The 24,098-nt window shown below is 37.4% G+C and overlaps 1 long non-coding RNA gene across 2 annotated transcripts in view; it reads right to left on the bottom strand.

Moving 5' to 3' along the window:
* LOC102949684 overlaps window positions 1-24,098 on the bottom strand; it is a 245,823-nt gene that overhangs the window by 220,386 nt on the left and 1,339 nt on the right. For both annotated transcript variants that reach the window (XR_447058.2, XR_006208552.1), the window contains exon 2: window positions 20,723-20,850. This is a non-coding gene — a long non-coding RNA (uncharacterized LOC102949684). The remainder of the gene's footprint in view (window positions 1-20,722; window positions 20,851-24,098) is intronic.

The raw sequence follows: 24,098 nt of genomic DNA, 5'->3' as shown, positions 1-24,098 counted from the left end.
TGTATATATATATATACACACACACACCACTTCTTCTTTAACCCTTCATCTATCGATGGACACTTGGACTACTTCCATAATTTGGAATTATAAATTATAAATTATGCTGCTATAAACATAGGGGTGCACGTCTCCCTTTGAATTAGTATTTTTGTATTTGGGGGGTAAATACCCAGTAGTGCAATTATTGGATCATAGTTCTATTTTTAACTTTTTGAGGAACCTCCATAGTGTTTTCCACAATGGCTGCACAAGTTTGCATTCTCACCAACAGTACACAAGGGTTCCTTGTTCTCAACTTCTTTGCCAACACTTGTTGCTTCATGTGTTTTTGATTTTTGCCATTCTGAGAGATGTGAGGTGATATCATTGTAGTTTTGATTTGTCTTTGGTGATCATTGGTGGTGATCATTGATGTTGAACATACTTTCATATGTCTTTTGGCCACCTGTATGTCTTCTTTAGAGAAATGTCTATTCATTTCTGTCCACTTTTTAATTGGATTGTTTTGGGGGTGTTAAATTGTAAAAGTTCTTTATATACTCTGGATATTATACCTTTATCACATATGCCGTTTACAAATATCTTCTCCCATTCCATAGGTTGCCTTTTAGTTTTGTTGAGTCTATCCTGTGCAGAAGTTTTTTTAAAAAAATGTTTTTAAATATGTATTTATAGGAGTGTGTGTGTGTGTGTGTGTGTGTGTGTGTGTGTGTGTGTGTGAGAGAGAGAGAGAGAGAGAGAGAGAGAGAGAGAGAGAGAGCAGACAAGGGGCAGAGAGAGATAGATGGAGACAGAATCTGAAGCAGGCTCCAGGCTGTAAGGTGTCAGCACAGCCCCAATGTGGGGCTTGAACTCATGAGCCATGAGATCATGACCTGAGCTGAAGTGAGACACTTAACCAACTAAGCCACCCAGGTACCCCGTGCAGAAGTTTTTATCTTGATGAAGTCCCAGTAGCCCATTTTTGTTTCTCTTGCCTCAGGAGACATATCTAGAAAAAATGTTGCTATGGCCATTGTCAAAGATGTTACTGCCTGTGTTCTCTTCTAGGATTTTTATAGTTTCAGGTGTCAGATCTAAGTCTTTAATCCATTTTGAGTTTATATCTGAGTATGGTATAAGAAAGTGGTCCAGTTTCATTCTTTTGCATGTTTCTGTCCAGTTTTCCCAACACCATTTGTTGAAGAGACTGTCTGCTTCCCATTGGATATACTTTCCCCCTTTGTCAAAGATTAATTGAACATATAATTGTGGGTTTATTTCTGGGTTTTCTAGTATGTTCCATTGATCTATGTGTCTTTTTTTAAATGCCAGTACTATACGGTTTTGATTACTACAGCTTTGTGATATAACTTGATGTCCAGAATTGTTATATCTCCAGTTTTGTTCTTTTACAAGATTGCTTTGGCTATTCATAGGATTGTTTGTTCAAGTTCTGTGAAAAATGCTGGTGGTATTTTGATAAGTATTGCATTAAATACGTAGATTGTTTGGCAGTATAGGCACTTAAAAAATATTGTTCTTCCAACACATGAGCATGGAATGTCTTCCCATTTCTTTGTGTCATCTTCAATTTCTTTCATAAGTGTGCTATAATTTTCACAGTATATAGGTCTTTCACCTCTTTGGTTAGATGCATTCCTAGGTACCTTATTCTTTTTGGTGCAATTGTAAATGGAACTGTTCTTTTATTTCTCTTTATGTTGCTTCATTATTGTTATATAGACGTGCAACAGATTTATGTACGTTAATTTTGTATCTTGCAATTTTCCTGAATTTGTTTATCATCTCTAACAGTTCTTTGGTGGAGTCTTTTAGGTTTTCTACATATAGTATTAAGTCATCTGCAAACAGTGAAAGTTTTACTTCTTCCTTGCTGATGTGGATGCCTTTCATTTCTTCTTGTTGTCTGCTGTGGCGAGAACTTCCAGCGCTATACTGAATAAATGTGGTAAGAGTGGACATCCTTGTTTTATTCCTGATCTTAGCAGAAAAGCTCTGTTTTTCCCCATTGAGTATGATGTTCACTGTGGGGTTTTCATATATAGCCTTTATTATTTTGAGGTATGTTCCCTCTAGACCTACTTGTTGAGGGTTTTTATCATCTATAGATGTTATATTTTGACAAATGCTTTTTCTGCATCTATTGAAATGATCATACTTTTTTTTATCCTTTCTCTTATTGATGTGATATATCACATTGGTTAATTTGTGAATATTGAGTCACCCTTGCATCCCAGGAATAAATCCCACTTGATCATGGTGAATGATTTTTTTAATGGATTGTTGGATTCGGCTTGCTAAGATTTTGTTGAGGGTTTTTGTATCTACATTCATAAGAGATATTGGCCTATAGTGGTCTCTTTTTTGTAGTGTCTTTATCTGGCTTTGGTATCAGGGTAATACAGGCCTCACAGAATGAATTTGGAAGTTTTCCTTATTCATCTATTTTTTTTTGGGGGGGGAGTAGTTTGAGAAGAACAGGTATTAACTCTTCTTTAAATATCAGGTAGAATCTGCCTGTGAAGTTGTCTGGTCATGGACTTTTGTTTCTTGGGAGCTCCTTGATTACTGATTCAATTTCATTGCTGGTAATCAGACTGCACAAATTTTGTATTTCTTCTTGCTTCAGTTTTGGTAGGTTATATGTTTATAGGAATTTATCCATTTCTTCTAGGTTGTGCAATTTTTTGGCATATATTTTTTCATAATATTCTCTTACAATTGTTTGTATTTCTGTGGTATTGGTTACTTTTTTCTCCTCTATCATTTGTGATCTTGTTTATTTGGATCCTCTCTCTCTCTCGATTTTTTTTTTTTTTTTTTTTTTTTTTTTACTATGGCCATACCACCTTGATCTCATCTGTGATTTTATTTGGATTCTCTTTCTCTCTCTCTCTTTCTCTCTCTCTCTGTTTTTGTTTTTGTTTTTTTTTAATGAGTCTGGCTAGAGGTTTATCAATTGTGTTGATCTTTAAAAAAAATCAGTTCCTGGTTTATCTGTTCTACTGATTTTTTGTTTTGTTTGTTTTGTTGTTATTGTTTTACTTTCTGTATCATTTATTTCTGCTCTAATCTTTATCATTTCCTTCCTTCTGCTGGTTTGTGGTTTTGTTTGTTGTTCGTTTCCTAGTTCATTTAGGTGTAAGGTTAGGTTGTTTATTTGAGATTTTTCCTGCTTCTTGAGGTAGACCTGTATTGCTGTAAATTTCTCTCTTTGAACCATTTTGCTATACCCTAAAGATTTTAGATCAATGTGTTTTTATTTTCACTTGTTTCCATGTAATTTTTTACTTCTTTGATTTCTTGGGTTTACCCATTCATTGTTGAATAGCAGTAATGTAACCTCCATGTATTGGTGTTTTCTCCAGATTTTTTTCTTGAGGTTGCTTTCTAGTTTCAAGTGTTGTGGTTGGAAAAGATACATAATAGAACTACAATCTTTTTGAATTTATTGTGGCTTGTTTTGTGGCCTAACATGGGATCTATTCTGGAGAATGTTCCATGTGTGCTTGAAAAGAATACATGTTCTGCTGTTTCAGGATGGAATATTATAAATATATCTGTTAAACTCATCAGGTCCAATGTGTCATTTATAGCCACTGATCCCTTATTGATTTTGTTTGCATGACCTATCCATTGATGTAAGTGGAATGTTAAAGTACTCTACTATTATTGCATTACTATCAATTACTTCCTTTATTCCAACTTCCAACTATTAAGTTGCTTTATGTATTTGGGTGCTTTCATGTTGGGTGCACAAATATTCACAATTGTTATTATTTTCTTACTGGATTTTTCCCTTTATGATTATGTAGTGTCCTTATTTGTCTCTTGTTAAAGTCTATGTTTTAAAGGCTGTTTACAAATATAGCTATCCTGGATTTCTTTTCACTTACATTTGCATGAAAAATGCTTTTCCATCCCTTCACTTTTAATCTGCATATGTCTTTAGGTCTGAAAAAGGTCTCTTGTAAGGCAGCATATAAATGGGTCTCACTTTTTTATCCTTCCCATCACCCTGTGTCTTTTGATTGGAGTGTTTAGTCCATTTATATTCAAAGTAGTTATTTTAATGTTTATTTTTGGGAGAGAGAGAGAGAGAGAGAGAGAGAGAGAGAGAATGAGTGGGAGAGGGGCAGAGAGAGAGGGAGACAGAGTCTGAAGCAGGCTCCTGGCTCTGAGCTGTCAGCACAGAGCCTGATACAGGGCTCGAGCCCATGAACTGCAAGATCATGACTGGAGCCAAAGTCAGATGCTTAACTGACTGAGCTACCCAGGCACCCCTACATTCAAAGATTATTGATAGGTATACACTTATTGCCATTTTGCTGTTTTAGAGTTGTTTTTTGTAGTTCTTTTCTGTTCCTTTCTTCTCTTGCTCCCTTCTGTCCTGATTTGCCGGCTTTCTTTAGTGATATACTTGGATTACTTTCTCTCTCTTTCTCTTTCTTTTTGATATCTATTACCAGTTTTTGATTTGTGACTACCATTAGGTTTACATATAACATTGTATGCATATAGCAGTCTCTATTAATTTGATGGCTACATAAGTTTGAGCCCATTCTAAAAGCACTAAATATTTACTCTTCTCCCCATCACTCAGGCATGGTGCCATGCCTTACTTTCTTCTCTTTTGTGAATCCTTTGTCTGATTTTTATAGATATGCTCAATTTTGCTGTTTTTGTGCCTCCTACTTTCTTACTCTTACTTAGAGTCTTTTCTTTCCATTCAAAGAATCCCCTTTAATATTTCTTATAGGGTGGGCTTGGTGATGAATTACTTTAACTTTTGTCTGGGAAACTCTTTGTGCCTTCTTCTATTCTAAGTGATAGCCTTGCTGGATAGAATATTCTTGGCTGCAGATTCTTTCCTCTCAGCACTTTGAATATATCATGCCAATCCCTTCTGGCCTGCAAAGTTTCTTCTGATAGTTTTATGAGGTTTCCTCTGTATGTAATTGTTTTACTTTCTCTTGCTGCTTTTAGAATTCTCTTTTTATCATTATTTTCTGCCATTTTAATTACTATGTGTCTTGGTGTGGACCTCCTTGGATTGAATTTGTTGGGGGCTCTCTGCCTCCTGGATCTGGATTTCTGTTTCCATCTCCAAGTTAGGAAAGTTTTCAGCTCCTATTTCTTCAAATCAATTTTCTTCCCCCTTTTCTCTATCTTCTTCTAATGGGATCCCTATAATGCAAATGTTAACACTTGTGGTCACTGTGTTCCCTTAATCGCTTCTCAGTTTTTATTATTCTTTTTTCTTTCCTTTTCAGCATTATTTTTTCATTACTCTGTCCTCCAGGTCACTGATCCATTCTTACACTTCCTCTAGTCTCTTACTTATTCCCTCTGGTATGTTTTTAATTTCAATTATTAAGTTTTTCATCTCTGGTTCTTTTTTGTGTTTTCTACCTCTTTGTTGAGGGTCTCACTGATGTCTTCTACTCTTCTCTCAAGTCCAGTGAATATCTTTATGACCATTACTTTAAATTCTCAATCATTCATGTTACTCATTTCTGTTTCATTTAGCTCTCTTGTGATTTTGTCCTTTTCTCTCATTTGGGACATAGTCCTCTGCCTCTGTCTCCTCATTTTGTCTACCTATCTGGATATGCTTCTATGTGCTAAGAAAGTCAGGTATGTCTCCTGCATGTGAAAGCAGTGGCTTTATGAAGAAAAGCTCCTACACTTCCCTGCAGTAACAATGTCCCTAGCACTTCAGGGATGTCTCCCTCCTATGTATGTTGTGTGCACCCTACCATTGTAGCTAAGGCACATTTGCCTTCAGTCCAGTCATCTGCAATGGTTCTTTCACCTGATATAGACAGGGTTTGGTCTCTGTGTTATTAATGGGCCAATATGGGGTTGCCTTGGGCTTTATTTGTGTCAGACTAAGCATCTGCCAGAGCTCCAGTCACACCTAACTGAAGAACACTCATCCTGTTTGTCCTCAGAACCTTTATTCATGGGAGGGGTCTGCAGTCAGACCAGATGTCTGTCCCCTAGCCAACTGCTGGGGCCACAGTCAAACTGGTTCTCTTACCCCCTCTCCAGGGCAGGAGTGGCCTTCCACAGACTCCTGCCAAGGGTGTGCTAGATGGGGTGGGCCCAGAGGAGAATGAGGGTGCGGCACAGGTATTAGCACAACTCTGCTGTGGGAGGAGACCTGGAGCAGCTTTGGAAAACTCCTGCAGAGGCCATGTTGGAGGGGGCAGGTCTGCAAGAGAGGGCAGGGGCAAGGCATGTGGTTAGCAAGCTAGGTAGAAAAGTGTTAGCACCGGTTCCCACAGATATATGAAAGCTGGGGGCAGGGGAGGGAAATGGTGTCTGTCAGATCTTTTATCCTTGGAGAAGTCTCCTAATGATCCCTGCCCCTCCAGCACATTTCCTAAGATTAGTAAATAAACTTTCCCCTATACCCCACGACTTTTACAAACTGCAGCTTCCATGCTATATCTCAGTGGGGCTATTTGTTATACTGCTTTTTTTTTTAAATTTACATCCAAGTTAGTTAGCATAGTGCAATAATGATTTCAGGAGTAGAATCCAGTGATTCATCACCTATATATAACACCCAGTGCTCATCCCAATGATGTTCTCCTTAACACCCCTTGCCCATTTAGCCCATTCCCCCAATGAAAACCCCTCTAGCAACCCTCAGTTTGTTCTCTGTATTTAAGAGTCTCTTATGTTTGTCCCCCTCCCTGTTTTTATATTGTTTTTGCTTCCTTTCCTTATGTTCATCTGTTTTTTAATCTTAAATTCCACACATGAGTGAAGTCATGTGATATTTGTCTTTCTCTGACTACTTTGGCTTACCATAATACACTAGTTCCATCCACATTGTTGTAAATGGCAAGATTTCATTCTTTTCGATTGCCAAGTAATATTCTATTGTATATATACACCACATCTTCTTTATCCATTCATCAGTCGATGAACATTTGGGCTCTTTGCATACTTTGGCTATCGTCAATAGTGCTGCTATAAACATCAGGGTACATGTGTCTCTTCGAAACAGAACACCTGTATCCTTTGTATAAATACATAGTAGTGCAATTCCTGGATTGTAGGGTAGTTCTATTTTTAATTTTTTGAGGAACCTCCATACTGTTTTCCAGAGCGGCTGCACCAGTTTGCATTCCCAACAGCAGTACAAGAGGGTTCCTCTTCCTTCACATCCTCACCAACATCTGTTGTTGCCTGAGTTGTTAATATTAGCCATTCTGACAGGTGTGAGGTGGTATCTCATTGTGGTTTTGATGTGTATTTCCCTGATGATGAGTGATGTTGACCATTTTTTCATGTGTCTGTTAGCCATCTGGATGTCTTCTTTGGAAAAGTGTCTATTCATGTCTTTTGCCCATTTCTTTAATGGATTTTTTATTTATTTCGTGTTGAGTTTGGTAAGTTCTTTATAGATTTTGGACACCAACCCTTTATCTGATATGTCATTTGCAAATATCTTCCCCATTCCATTGGTTGCCTTTTAGTTTTGCTGATTGCTTCCTTCACCATGCAGAAGCTTTTTATCTTGATCAGATCCCAATAGATCATTTTTGCTTTTGTTTCCCTTGCCTCCAGAGACATGTTGAGGAAGATGTTGCTGTGGCCGAGGTCAAAGAAGTCTTTGCCTGCTTTCTCCTCTAGGATTTTGATGGCTTCCTGTCTCAATTTTAGGTCTTTTAACCACTTTGAGTCTACTTTTGTGTATGGTGTAAGACAGTGTCCAGTCCATTCTTTTGCATGTTGCTGTTCATTTTTCCCAACACCATTTGTCTTGATTCTATTAGATATTTTTTTGTGCTTTGTCAAAGATGAGTTGGCCATATGTTTGTGGGTCCATTTCTGTGTTCTCTATTCTGTTCCATTGATCTGTGTCCGTTTTTGTGACAGTCATACTGTCTTGATAATTACAGCTTTGTAATACATCTTGAAGTCCGGAATTGTGATGCCTCCAGCCTTGGTTTTCTTTTTCAGGATTCCTTTGGCTATTCAGGGTCTTTTCTGGTTCCATACAAATTTTAGGGTTGTTTGTTCTAGCTCTGTGAAGAATGCTGGTGTTATTTTGATAGGGATTGCATTGAATGTTTAGATTGCTTTGGGTAGTTATCAATGTTTTAACAATATTTGTTCTTCCAACCCATGACCATGGCATGGTTTTCCATTTCTTTGTGTCTTTAATTTCTTTCATAAGCTTTCTATAGTTTTCAGTGTATAGTTTTCAGTTCTCTTTGGTTAGGTTTATTCCTAGGTATTTTATGGTTTTTTGGTGCAATTGTATATGAGATTGATTCCTTGATTTCTCTTTCTCATGCTTCATTATTGGTGTATAGAAATGCAACTGATTTCTGGGCATTGATTTTATATCCTAAGACTTTACTGAATTCATGAATCCGTTCTAGCAGTTTTTTGGTGGAATATTTTGGGTTTTCTACATAGAATATTATGTCATCTGCAAATAGTGAAAATTTGACTTCCTCCTTGCCAATTTGGCTGCCTTTTACTTCTTTGTGTTGCCTGACTGTTGAGGCTAGGACTTCCAACACTATGTTAAATAACAGTGGTGAGAATGGACATCCTTGTCATATTCCTGACCTTAGGGGGAAAGCTGTCAGTTTTTCCCCATTGAGGATGATTATCAGCGGTTGGTCTTTTGTATATAGCTTTTATGATCTTGAGGTATGATCTTTCTATCCCTACTTTATTGAGGGTTTTTATCAAGAAAGGATGTTGTATTTTGTCAAATGCTTTCTCTGCATCTATTGAGAGGATCACATGGTTATTATTCTTTCTTTTATTAATATGATGCATCACATTGATTGATTTGTGCATATTGAACCAGCCCTGCATCCCAGGTATAAATCCCACTTGATCATGATGAATAACTCTTTTAATGTATTGTTGGATCCAGTTGACTAGTATCTTGTTGAGGATTTTTGCATCCATGTTCATCAGGGAAATTGGTCTGTAATTCTTTTTAGTGAGGTCTGTTTGGTTTTGGAATCAAGGTAATGCTGGCCTTGTAGAATGAGTATGGAAGCTTTCCTTTCATTACTATTTTTTGGAACTGCTTCAAAAGAATAAGTGTTATCTCTTCTTTAAATATTTGGTAGCATTCCCCTGGAAAACCATCCAGGCCTGAACTCTTGTTTAGGGGGAGATTTTTTATTATTAATTCAATTTCTCTACTGGTTATGGGTCTGTTCAAGTTTTCTATTTCTTCCTGTTTCAGGTTTGGTACCTTATACATTTCTAGGAATTTGTCCATTTCTTCCAGATTGCCCAATTTATTGGCATATAATTTCTCATATACTCTCCTATTATTGTTTGTATTTCTACAGTGTTAGTTGTGACCTCTTTCATTCATGATTTTATTTATTTGGGTCCTTTCCCTTTTTCTTTTTGATCAGTTTGGCTAGGGGGTTATCAATTTTGTTAATTCTGTGAAAGAACCAGCTCCTGGTTTCATTGATCTGCTCTGTGTTGTTGTTGTTGTTTTTTTAATTGCAATATCATTGATTTCTGCTCTAATCTTTATTATTTCCCGTCTTATGCTTGTTTGGGGCTTTATTTGCTCTTCTTTTTCCAGCTCTCTAAGGTGTAAGGTTAGGTTGTGTATCTGGGACCTTCCTTCCTTCTTCAGGAAGGCCTGGACTGCAATATACTTCCCTCTTATGAGTGCCTTTGCTGCATTCCAGAGATTTTAGGCTATTATCATTTTTGTGGTTTTTTAATTTCCTCTTTAATTTCTTGGTTAACCCATTCATTCTATAGTAGGATGTTCTTTAATCTCCAAGTATTCATGGTCTTTCCAAATTTTTTCTTGTGGTTGATTTCAAGTTTCATAGCATTGTGGTCTGAAAATATGCATGGTATGGTCTCGATCTTTTTGTACTTGTTGAGGGCTGATTTGTGTCCCAGTATGTGATCTATTCTGGAGAATTTTCCATCTGTACTCGAGAATAATGTGTATTCTGCTGTTTTAGGATAAAATGTTCTGAATATACCTGTGAAGTCCATCCAGTCCAGTGTGTCATTCAAAGCCATTGTTTCCTTGTTGATTTTCTGCTAAGATGATCTGTCCATTGCTGTATAGGAAGTGTCGAAGTTCCCTACTATTATGGTATTATTGTCAATGAGTTTCTTTATGTTTGTGATTAACTAATTTATATATTTGGGTGCTTTCAAACCGGGGGCATAAGTGTTTACAATTGTTAGCTCCTGTTGGTGGAGAGACCCCTTAATTATGATATAATGTCCTTATTCATCCTTTGTTACAGTCTTTATTTTACAATCTAGGTTGTCTGATATAAGTATGGCTACTCCAGCTTTCTTTTGGCAACCAATAGCATAATAGATGGTTGTCCATCCCTTGCTTTCAATCTGAAGGTGTCTTTAGGTCTAAAATGTCTCTTGTAAACAGCACATAGATGGATCTTGTTTCTTATTCATTCTGTTACCTTGTGTATTTTGATTGGAGCAGTTAGACCATTGACATTTAGAGTGAGTACTGAAATATATGAATCTATTGCCATCGTGTTGCCTGTAGAGTTGGAGTTTCTGGTGGTGTTCTCTGGTCCTGTCTTTGTTGCTTTTTGTCTTTTTTGTTTTGTTTCATGTTTTCTCTCTTCAGAGAGGCCCCCTTAAAATTTCTTGCAGGACTAGTTTAGTGGTCACACACTCCTTTAGTTTTCATTTGTCTGGGAAACTCATTATCTCTCCTTCTATTTTGAATGACAGCCTTGCTGGATAAAGACTTCTTGGCTGCATATTTTTTTTTTGATTCAGCACATTGAATATATCCTGCCACTCCTTTCTGGCCTGTCAAGTTTCTGGGGATAGGTCCGCTGCAAACCTGATCTCTCTTCCTTATAGGTTAAGGAAGACTTAACCTATAGGAAGACTTTTTTTTTCCCCTTGCTGCTTTCATAATTCTTTCCTTGTCTGTATATTTTGTGAAGTTGACTATGATATGCTTTGTTGGTGGTCTTTTTTTGTTTGCTTTTAATCTAATGGGAATTCTCCGTGCTTCTTGGATTTTGATGTCTGTGTCTTTCCCCAATTAGCAACGTTTTCCAGTATAACTTGCTCACATAAAATTTCTACCCCCTTTTCACTTTCTTCATCTTCTGGGATTCCTATGATTCAGATGTAGTAAGGCATTGAGTTCTCTAATTCTTGTAGCATGCTCTTTTGCTTTAGTTTCCCCTCTTTTTTTCTGCTTCATTGTTCTCCATAATTTTTGTCTTCTATATCGCTGATTCACTGCTCTGCTTCATCCATCCTTGCTGCCATGGCAACCATTCGAGATTGCATCTTGGTTATAGCATTTTTAATTTTGTCCTAGCTAGATTTTACTTCTTTCATCTCCGGAGAAAGAGATTCTACGGTTTTGTCAACCCCAGTTAGTATTCTTATTATCGTGGTTCTAAATTCTAGTTCAGACATCTTGCTTATATCTGTGTTGAGTAAGCCCCTGGCTGTCATTTCTTCCTGTTCTTTCTTTTGGGGTGAATTCCCTTGTTTTGTCATTTCAGAGGAAAAAAAGAATAAAATAAAGAATAAAAAATAAAAAATAAAAAAAATTAAGAACAACACCAAAAATCAAATAAAGGAATCTTGATCTTAGTGTGTTTGGTCTGGTCGTTGAAAGAAGCTTGATAGAATAGAGAAAAAAGGGAAGGAAGAGAAAAAAAGAAAAAGAAAAAATTTAAAAATTAAAGTATACAATAAAATAGAATAAAGTGAAATAGAATAAAAGACTTTACAAAATAAAACATAGTAAAAAGAATTTTAAAAAGGAAAATAAAAATTAAAATATTCTCTTTCTGTATCCAAGAAAAAGAAAAAAAGCAAAAAGAAAAAAAAATTTAAAGCAAAAAAAAAAAAAAAAAAAAAGAATAGATGAACAGCAAACAGAATGAAACCCAAATGAAGTTACGTCCAATTTCCCCTAGAGTTCAAACTATGAAGTACTCTATAGTCCATACACTAAGCTGGTAGAGGGACTTGTGCTGGTCTATAAGGGATTGTGCTTGGAGGGTGCAGTTGGGTGGGGTGGGGTGTAACGACTCCTTTCTCCACTAGGTGATGCTGCTTAGCTTACTGGGGTGGATAGGTGTGGTACGCATGCCCATGCAGGTGTATGTGCATGCATGAGAGAGGTGAAAATGGCATCACCCAGCTTCCTAGTTTCTGGCACAGGAACTCTGCACTTTCATTGACCCACAATCAAGCACCCCTCCTTTGTCTCAGGCTTCTGTCCACTCCCTGCTTCTACACTGTCCAGGTCCCAGCTGTCAGCCTGCCAGGCAGCACCTCCCTCCCAAATTTTATCAAAGATGGGGCTATGTTTCCAAACCCCTCACTTCTGAGAACCCAGTGGTGTGGACCCACTCTGACCCTCTGGAGGAGGGTCTTGCTGAGCAATGGCCTGGTACCAGCTTGCCCCAGGGAAAATTTATGCAATTTCCCTGCAGCAGAAGTTCAGAGATTATGGCAAATCCCAAAATACAGCTAGCTGGCACTAGATTTCACTACACTCTGGAAACTTTGTTCCAATACCAACAAATGTGGCTGTTCTCCAGGGTCCCCTGGGGCCTTTGCCTGTGGGGAGGCCGTATGGCCTCTACCAAATGCCCTCCAAGAAGCGGAACCGCTTCTCCTCATGTGGCCCACAAAACCCTTGGACCTGCTGCACTCCTGTCCCCACCCCCCTTCCTCTTTCCCTCTCCACAAAAACAGATCCCTACCCTCTGTGACTTCTCTCTCCCAGTTCACCTCTCTGCACTACATACCTGCCGAGTTCTGTGGCTCAAGTTATGCAGACTGTTGTGTTCTGCTATGCTGCCTCTTTAAAGGTGGAGACTCAGTTTCCTATCACCCTCCCCTCTCCCAGAGCTGAGTCACTGCTTTTTAAGCACTGTTAAGCCCCACTGATTACAAAAACTGGTGATATTAATCCCCTCTGGTTTTCAAAGCCAAATGTTATAGGGATTCATCTTCCCAGTGCAAGTCCCCCAAGCCTGGAGCGCCTGGTGTGGAGTCTGGTCTTCTCCCTCCCCCACTGTGGGTCGTTGGGCAAGTCAGTTTTGTTCCTAACTGCATCTCTGCCCTTCCTAGCATTTTTTATTTGGCTCTTCTCTGTGTTTAGCTGTGTAGAGTCTGTTCTGCCAGTCTGGGTTCCTGAGTTATTTTCTCAGAATTTTCCTAGCATTTTTTATGTGGCCTTCTCTGTGTTTAGCTCTGTGGAGTCTGTTCCACCAGTCTTTGGGTTTCTGAGCTTTTTTCACTGATGTGGGTGTTATCTGGGTGTACTTGTGGGAGGAGGTGAGCTTAGAGTCCTCCTACTCTGCCATCCTCTCTGGAAGTTCTATTAGCTTTTATTCTTTAAAAAGAAACTTTTCATAAATTAATTGAATCCCTTAAGGCACAGAAAATTACAAAAACAGAATAAAATGCTTTAATCCTCTCTTTATTTACCAGTTTCCATTAGTATTAGTAACAAAAAACACATATATACACATACATATATATACATATATAATATACAATAACTACATGCATATTTAATATACATGTATATAGTAACTATATTAAATAGAATAAACCAAAAAAAAAAAACTAATATAGTTTTGTCACCAATATAGGGAAAGAGGAACAGGATGAGGGAACCGGATTAGAAGCTAGAATTTCTGAGTTTAACCTAATTTGTAGATTTGATATGTAACCACATATTTATTTCACATTTTTATGAAAGTAAATTATTAAAAAAATCAATTCCTAAAAACAAAAGCAAAACCATACTGAAAGACATTTCAAATGTCTCTTTAAAAAAAAACACAATTTGTAGGTGTATTTCTAATAGTATATACTCTACAAAAACCTCTTTAAAAATTTTTTAAATGTTACAGTAATCATATTGTTGATGGTAGTCTTGGTGTTATTATTCTGAGACAGTTGCAAATGTTACATAGGACAAAGCAATGGTCATTATTTTGGTGCACTTGGGGATGAGCATTTTCACTGTGGGAGAAAGCCTATATACACGTAAGATAAAGAGGTTAAATAAAAACCCAAAATACTGAATTTAAATTAAAATGTCCACACAAGTTCATGATGTATGTCAACATATTTACTTTTTATTTTTATTTACACTTATATTTATTTCCTACCACTGTCCACTGAAATACCTCGAAACAATAACTAATCTGAAAGCCACGAACACTATTAGTGCCAAGTTGTGCTCTCCTTTCCCACTAAAAGGAATCAGGTGTGAAGGGCACCTGGGTGGCTGTTGGTTAAGCATCTAACTCTTGATTTTGGCTTAGGTCATGATCTCACTGTTCATGGGATGAGCCCCACGTCAGGCTCTGCACTGATAGTGCAGAGCCTGCTTGGGATTCTGTCTCTCCCTCTCTCTCTGCCTCTCCCACGCTTGCACACATGCATTCTCCCTCTCTTTCTCTCAAAATAAATAAATAAACTTTATTTATTTATTTATTTTTTATTTATTTAAAAAATAAAAATAAAAATAAAAGGAATCAGGTGCCATTGTAGGTGTGGGGCTTTCTTCACATAACAATACATGCTATAAAGAGATATATTTTTCATTCCTTTTTAGGGCCGCAGATTAGTGTATTATGGGGCCCTATCCTGGTTTACTCAGGTTACCTTTTGATGAAAATTTGGTTCCTTCTAGATCTGTGCTATCATAAACTGTGCCACAATAATAGACTCACTTTTTTATTGTTATATATTTTTGTACTGCTTTATGTTCATGTATTATCTGTCCAACTTTCTTTAAAAAGTTATGACAAAAAAAAAAGATGACTTTAGCAACAATCTGAACAAAACTGAGTGGGAGACCCAGGATAAGAAAGGAAGCAGGGACTGCAGGTAAGAGGGACCTACAGCTATCCAGGTGTGAATACAGTAAACCAGAGTGAGAACCATGGAATTGACATCAGAGAGAGGCCAGACCTGACAGGCATTCAGAAATAGGACACCAGAAACTTGAGGACTGGTGAGATGTGGGGCCTAAGAGAGGAGATCTCTAAGCCAGACTCTTATCTGTGGAAAGCTGATGATCACCAGCAGACAAGCATGGAAAATCTGAAGGAAAAGATGTGAATTCATTTTGCACATTTTACATGTGAAAGGCCTCTGGCACAGCAAGTAAAAATGTTGAGTTACCAGAAATGGATAAAACTGAGGACTTGAGAGTCTTTAGCACATGGGCAATAGCCAAATACATGAGACTAGATGAGTTTGAACCAGAATTCTGAGTAAAACTGTATTTACATAGCATATATTGGCATATGGCATGTAAGTGTCTGTGGTTGCATGTGCATACATTTATTTATTTTGGACATTTTCAAACATATACAAAAGTGGAGATAAAATGCATTACTAATACCTCTTACTCAGTTTCAGTAATTACTAATAACTTACCATTCTTATTTCATCTACCATGTATTTTTTAAGTATTTTAAACCATATTACAAAATTCATAATTTCACCTGTAAACACTATATTTTGTATCTCTAATAGATAAGGTTCATTTCTGTTATTCTTATAACCAAAAATTCACTGTTCCACCTAATGTTATTGTATTCATTTGCTGGTCTGCCATTATAAAATACCACAGATTTATGTGTTCACATCCCTGGTGTCTCTTTATGTGTCCCCACCTCTTTTTACAAGGGTATGAGTCATATTGGATTAGGGCCCACCTTAACAGCCTCATTTAACTTAATCACCTCTTTAAAGGCTCTATTCCCAACTGTAGTCACATTCTGAGGTACTAGGGATTAGAGCTTCAGCATATGAATGGGGAGAGGGGAGGCACAAAATTCAGCCTATATCAGTTAACAGTAATTCCTTAATATCAACATGGCAAGTTCACAGTCCATTTTCCTACAGTGGTTACCATATCATGTACTGGGTGGATTGTAGTATCATGGTGTTACTTAACATGTTACTCTGTGCCTCTTTTTTCAAGTAAACTGGTAGACCTGTAGGCTTCATTAGATTCAGATTCAATTTCTGATTTTGTGAAAATGTATCATAAATAGTAACAATATGAAACATGTCATATGACAAAGCACAGAATATTTGATCATCTCACTATGGTACTGTTAAGGTTGATCAAGTGTTGGCAGCCTGATCCATTTTTTATAAAGTTCTCTTTCAACATTCTACCTAATGGTTATTTGGCAATCATGAGTTATTGTTTCCTCTGCCAGCCCAGTCTACTAATAGGCCCATCAAAGGCATTCTTCCTTTCTTTAACACATTTTTTGGTCTCTAGCATTTATTTTTGGTTAAGACTTTTGTCTCCATGCTCACACTGCCCATCTTTTCTTGCATTCTGTCTCCTTTATCCATTAAAGCCTTCAGAAAATTACTCTTGGTTTTAAATTCCCAGTCTGATCATTCCAATATCCATGCCATGTCTGGTTCTGATGCTTGCTCTGTCTCTTCAAACTATATTTTTTGCCTTTTAAAATGTCTTGTAATTTTTTTTTTGATAGCTGGACATGATGCACTATGTAAAAGGAACTGCTGTAAATAGGCCTTTAGTAATATAATGGTGAGGCTTAGGGGAGGGAAGCATTCTACAGTCCCATGAGTAGGCCTCAGTCTTTCAGTGAGCCTATGCCTCTGAACTATGAACCTCACAAGTGCTTCTCTGCCTCCTCCCCATTCCTCCCACATATGGGACAGGATGGCTAGAGTGGGCTAGAGTTGAGTATTTCCTTTCCACCAGGTGATTTAGGCTCTGATAAAACCCCTAATCTGACTAACAGGTTTCCTCTGAGGGCAAACCTTACTAAGAATACAGTTCTTTTTTTTTTTTTTTTAATGGTTCTTCTTCCTCTTCTCCTGCATGAATCATAAGATTTTTCTCTGATATTTACTGTGAGATCCTGGTAGAATTCTTGGAGGTATAAACTTATAAGTGTGGGGGCTGCCTCATGACTGGGTCCCCCTGGAGATTTTAACTCTCAACGTTGTCGACACTGAACCTCCAGCAATTCATTGCAGTTCAGTTTCCCTACCCAGCACTGATTCTCACAGAGGCTGCTGCTCCAATAAGTTGTGAATCTGTAGTCATCTGTCAGTTTCTAATTTGGGGGCAGTGTGTGCCCTGTGACTTCACTTCTCTTGCAGATCTAAGAAGAGCTGTTGATTTTTCAGTTTGTTCATCTTTTTGCTTATAATTAAGATGAAGTATCAACTTCTGAGCTCCTTATATGTGGAACTGGACCTATTATTTCCTAGAAGCATTATTTTCTTATGGGTTGCAAAACAGCGATAACTCTATCATTCCTCCTTCACTTATTCATTGGATGTTTTCTATTAGTTTTTCATCATCAGCAATTTGGTTACTCTGAATTTCAGTTTGTGTAGGAAAGCAGGGTAATTATTTTTTTAACCTTTATTTACTAATTTCAGAATAATGAATTGGTGTCCTAGCATTCCTCAATGTGACTAGTGAGGTTTTTTTTTCCTTAAGAAATATTAAGAATTCATGTAGCAATATCAAGAACTTTTGGGGTGGCTCAGTCAGTCAATCAGCCAAACCTTGGTTTTGGCTCAGTTCCTAATCTCATCGTTCATGAGTTCAAGCCTCACATTGGGCTCTGCACTGTCAGCAAGGAGCTTGCTTGGGATTCTCGATCTCTCTCTCTCTCTCTCTCTCTCTCTGCCCCTCCCCTGCTCATTCATACACTCTCTCTCTCTCTCTCTCAAAATAAATAAATAAACATTAAAAAAAAGAAAAAAGAATTCATGTACTCTTAACATATTTAATATGCTTCAATCCATCGCAGTAAAAACCTTTTAATTATCCTTGGTGCTGCAAGTATTATTTCTTTTGCCAGTAGGAGCCATTTCAAGCTGGACACTATATAATTGCCTACAGAAACACACACAAACACACATGTGCACATGAAAAGCCAAAGGATTCAGAATATACATGCCTTCTCCTTCTCTCCAAGACCCCAGCTAATTTCCCAATTAGTGGACATGTGTTACATCCACTCACAATTCCATTGGCCAAAGTAAGTCATATGGCAAAATGCAAAGTCACTAGGGTGGGGAAGTATACTCTACCCAAACTTAAGCCATGAGAAAAGTGAATTTTTTTTATTTAAAAAAATTATGAACTAATAAAACTATCAAACTGGGCGTGACGGTTGGTTTTATGTGTCAACTTTGCTAGGCCACAGTACCCACCTATCTAATCAAACAGTAACCCAGGTGTACTGTGAAGGTATTTTGTAGATGTGTTTTTCATCTACAATTGATTGATTCTAGGTAAAGGAGATTATTCTTGATGATATGGGTAGGCCTTTTTCAATCAAGTTTGATTATACACAAAGGCCTTTACAGCAAAAACTGAGGTTTCTTGGAAAAGAACAAATTCTGTCTCAAGATTACAGCATCAACTCCTGCCTGAGTTTTCAGCTTACCAGTCTGCCCTATTTCAGACTTGCCAGCTTCCACAATTGCATGAGCCAATTCCTTAAAATGAAAGAATGACTCTAGCCAAAGCAATTAGGCAACAGAAAGAATTAAAAGGCATCCAAGTTGTGAAGAAGAAATAAAACTATCGCAATTAACAGATGCTATAATACTATATATATAGAAACCCTAAAGAACACACACACACACACACACACACACACACACAACTATTAGAGCTAATAAACAAATTTGGCAAATTTGCAGAGTACAAGATCAGCACTCAAAAAACTTTTTGTTGTGTTTTTTTTAATACACCAACAATGAATAATCCAAAAAGTAAATTAAGTAATAATTGCATTTATAATATCATCTGCTATGGAGTGAATCATGCCCACCCCCCCCATCAATTCCATATGTTGAAGCCCTAATCCCCAATGTGATTGTTTTTTGGAGATAAGGCCTATAAAGAGGTAATTTAAGGTTAAATGACATCATAAGGGTGAGGCCCTGATCTGATAGATTAGTAGCTTTATAAGAACAGACACAAGAGTATACTCTGTCTCCCTTTCCTTCTCTCCCTTCCCACTATGGAAGGGCAAAGTGAGAAGGGAGCTGTCTACAAGCCCAAAAGAAAACTCTCACCAGAAACCACATTGGCCAGAACCTTGATCTTGGATTCCCAGTGTCTAGAACTGTAAGAAACAAATTTCTATTGTTTAAGGCACTTGGTGTGTGGTATTTTGTTACAGCAACCTAAGCAGACTAAGACAGCATTCAAAAAGATGAAATATCTAGGGATAAATTTAATTAGAAAAGTGAAAAGTTTGTGTACTAAAACTCACAAAACATTGATGAAAAACAATCAAAGAAGACCTAAATAAATGGAAAGACATCACGCTCATGGATTGGATTAACACACCAACACTTATTAAAGTGATCTACCAATTCAATACAATCCCTTTGGTATTTTTGCAAAAATGGAAAAGCTAACCCTCAAATTCATATTAAGTTGCAGGATAGCCAAAATAATATTAGAGAGGGGCCCCTGAGTGACTCAGTCAGTTAAGCAGCTGACATCAGCTCAGGTCATGATCTTGCAGTCTGTGAGTTCAAGCCTCATGTTGGGCTCTGTGCTGACAGCACAGAGCCTGGAACCTGCTTGGGATTCTGTGTCTCCCTCTCTCTCTGCCCCTCCCCTGCTTGCACTCTGTCTCTCTCTGTCTCTCAAAAATAATAAACATTACAAACGTTTTTTAAATAAAAAAACTATTTTTTAAATAAAAAATAATATTAGAGAAGAACAAAACTGGAGGACTTACACGTCCCAATTTCAAAACTTACTACAAAGCTACTGTAATCAAAACAGTGTGGTACAGGTTTCTTCCTACTATCCAAAAATGAGTTCCTATGAAACCTTTCATAAACAGAAATGGCAAGGAGTGAAGAAGCAATTACCATAAATTTAGATGGAAAATATTTTTGAACACTCCCAGGCCCCAAAAATAATTTGTAGTAGGCTTTTCTGATACTTTAAAATACATCTTGCTAATGGATGCACAACATACATCAAGATTAAGCACAGATGCTCACAGGTACAGTTCAAAGCTATGATGGCTTGGTGCTGAGATGTAGTTCCCAGGGAAAGAGCTTGGCTGTGCCTCTCTTATGGCTAAGGGTGCACACTGCCTCTATAAAGACTCACTGCAAAACAAATGCTGAACGGTAGTGTCTCTTTTTACCTTTGGTCATAAAAGCGAAATTCCTTTTCAGATTTCTTTCGGTTAGCAAAAGTAGGTAGTAATGTAGGTCTTTTGTAAAAGCAAAGTGGTATAACACAAACTTTTAAAAAGCAGGGAATACCTATACTGACATAGGATAGACATATAGACCAATGGAATAGAATTAACAGTCTAGAAACAAACCCATACATGCATGGCAGATTGATTTTTTATAAGGAGGTCAAAACCAGTCATTGGGAGTAAGAATAGTCTCTTCAACAAATGGTTCTGGGACAACATACAAAAGAATGGAACAAAAACCTGATTACACAACATGTACAAAAACTATCTGAATGTGAACCAATGACTTAAATACATGAGCTAAAAATCATAAAATTCTTATAGGAAATCCTACGGTTAAATACTACAAAATTAAAACTAAAATGGAGTCACTTATCATGGCAACAAAATGGTGTTGGGCAATGCAGGCACATTAAAAAATAAATAAAACTTAGCCTTACCTGACAAATTGGAGTAATTTATGGCTCTTCTCAGAAATCAGCACAGGATGCTAGACAATCCCCAATGCCAAGTCTGTTCATAACATCTTTGGACTTTCTTGTTTCTCCTCTCTCTCTTTTCAGTTACACTGATACAAATAAGAAAGAAGACCAAGCAACCAATCAACAGGAAAAGCCAAGTAACTTCCACATTTAACCCCATAAACACCTTTTAGTCTATGAGCAACTTGGAACTCATTATTCTTTTATCCTTGAGTTTCCCAGCTTACAGGTCAAAACAACTGCAATAAACTCATCCTTCTGCTTTATCCTGCAATAAACGCATCCTTCTGCTTCACTCAGTGTGCAGAGTTCGGTTTTTGACAATCCTTATGAACTTGGATTTGGTAATGGGTTTTTTTTTTTAATTTTTTTTAATGTTTATTTTTATTTTTGAGAGAGACAGAGACAGAATGTGAGTGGGTTAGGGGCAGAGAGAGAGGGAGACACAGAATCCAAAGCAGGCTCCAGGCTCTGAGCCGTAAGCACAGAGCCCGACGTGGGGCTCAAACTCACGAGCTGTGAGATCATGACCTGAGCCAAAGTCGGACACTCAACCAACTGAGCCACCCAGGCACCACGGTAATGGGTTTTTAAGTATGATGTCAAAAGCACAAACCATAGTAGAAAAAATAGATAAACTAGGCTTTGTTCAAAAATTTAAGTTTGTGCATCAATGGGCATCAGGAAGACAGTGAAAAGACAACCTACAGAATGGCAGAAAATATTTGCAAATCATACATCTGATAAGGGTCTAGTATCCAGAATATAGATGAACTCATAACTTAAACAAAGACAACCCAATTAAAAGATAGGCAAAGGAGATGACACGATACTCTACGTGGAAAACCTGAAAGACTCCACCAAAAAGCTGCTAGAACTGATAACAGGAATTCAGCAGAGTTGCAGGATACAAAATCAATGTACAGATATCAGTTGCATTTCTACACACCAATAATGAAGCAACAGAAAGAGAAATCAAGAAATCGATCCTATTTACAATTGCATCAAGAACCATAAAATACCTGGGAATAAACCTAACCAAAGATGTAAAAGATCTGTATGCTGAAAACTATAGGAAATTTATGAAGGAAATTGAAGAAGACACAAAGAAATGGAAAAACATTCCATGCTCATGGATTGGAAGAATAAATATTGTTAAAATGTCAATACTACCCAAAACAATCTACACATTCAATGCAATCCCAATCAAAATTGCACCAGCATTCTTCTCAACGCTGGAACAAACAATCCTAAAATTTGTATGGAACCACAAAAGACCTCGAATAACCAAAGTAAGTTTGAAAAATAAAAACCAAAGCGGAAGGCATCACAATCCCAGACTGTAGCCACTACTACAAAGCTGTAAACATCAAGACAGTATGGTATTGGCACAAAAACAGACACATAGACCAACAGAATAGAGAATTCAGAATTGGACCCACAAATGTATGGTCAGCTAATCTTTGACAAAGCAGGAAAGAGTACCCAATGGAAAAAAGACAGTCTCTTTAGCAAACAGTGCTGAGAGAACTGGGCAGCAACATGCAAAAAAAATGAAACTAGACCACTTTCTTACACCATACACAAAAATAAACTCAAAATGGATGAGAAACCTAATTGTGAAAGAGGAAACCATCAAAACCCTAGAGGAGCAAGCAGGCAACAACCTCTTTGACCTCAGCCACAGCAATTTCTGACTTGACACATCTCCAAAGCAAGGGAATTAAAAGCAAAAATGAACTACTGGGATCTCATTAAGATAAAAAGCTTCTGCACTGCAAAGGAAACAATCAACCAAACTAAAAGGCAACCAACAGAATAGGAAAAGATATTTTCAAGTGACATATCGGATAAAGGGTTAGTATCCAAAAATCTATAAAGAACTTACCAAACTCAACACCTGAAAAACAAATAATCCAGTGAACAAATGGGCAGAAGACATGAATAGACACTTTTCCAAAGAAGACATCCAGATGGCCAACAGACACATGAAAAGATGCTCAACATCACTCATCATCAGGGAAATACAAATCAAAACCACGTTGAGATACCACCTCACACCTGTCAGAGTTGCTGAAATTAACAACTCAGGAAATAATAGACGTTGGCAGTGGAGAAACAGGAACCCTCTTGCACTGTTGGTGGGAATGCAAACTGGTGTAGCTGCTCTGGAAAACAGTATGGAGGTTCCTCAAAAAATTAAAATAGAACTACCCTACGACCCAGCAATAACACTACTAGGAATTTACCCAAAGGACACAAGAGTGCTGATGCACAGGGTCACATGTACCCCAATGTTCATAGCAGCACTTTCAACAATAGCCAAATTACGGAAAGGGCCTAAATGTCCATCAACTGATGAATAAAGATGTGGTTTATATATACAATGGAATACTACTTGGCAATGATAAAGAATGAAATATGGCCCTTTGTAGCAGCATGGATGGAACTGGAGGGTATTATGCTAAATGAAATAGGTCAGTCAGAGAAAGATATCATATGTTTTCACTCATATGTGGAACTTGAGAGACTTAACAGAAACCATAGGGGAAAAGAAGGGGAAAAATATAGTTATAAACAGAGAGGGAGAACCATAAATTCAGAGAACAAACTGAGGATTGATGGGTGGGGAGCAGGGGAGAGGGGAAAACGAGTGATGAGTATTGAGGAGGGCACGTTTTGGGATGAGCACTGGGTGTTGTATTTAAGCGATGAATCATGGGAATCTACCCCCCAAACCAAGAGCACACTGTGTACAGTGTATGTTAGCCAACTTGATAATAAATTATATTGGAAAAAAAAAAAAAGAGGCAAAGGACTTGAATAAAGTAACAAATAAAAAAATAACTTGAATAAAAAAAAAATAACTTGAATAATATCTTCTCCAAAGATATATAAATGGACAAAAGGGCATGAAAAGATGTGCAACACCACTATCCTTAGGAAAATGCAAATCAAAACCACAATGAGATACTATTTCATACCTAGTAGGATGGCTATAATTTAAAAAAAGAAGAAGAAAAAGAAGAAGGAAGAGGAGGAGGGGAGGGAGAAATGTTGGTGAGGATGTGGAGAAACTGGAACCACCACACATTGTTAGTACATAAAATGTCTCTGCCACTGTGGAAAATGGTTTATCAACTCCTCAAATATTTAAGGATAAGATCACCATATGACCCAGAAATTCCACTCCTAGTATTTGGCAAAAACTCTCTCCATGATTTTAGTCTGCCTTGTGGGACATGTATCAACCAGTTGTAGCAAGAATCCTAAATCAGATTACAAAGAACTCCCACCTAGATATCTGATCACCTTCAATATCTGATCAAACTCT

The sequence above is a fragment of the Panthera tigris genome, chromosome A1, assembly GCF_018350195.1.
Source record: "Panthera tigris isolate Pti1 chromosome A1, P.tigris_Pti1_mat1.1, whole genome shotgun sequence".
Lineage (NCBI taxonomy): Eukaryota > Metazoa > Chordata > Mammalia > Carnivora > Felidae > Panthera > Panthera tigris.
This window is presented reverse-complemented; position numbering and strand designations above follow the sequence as displayed.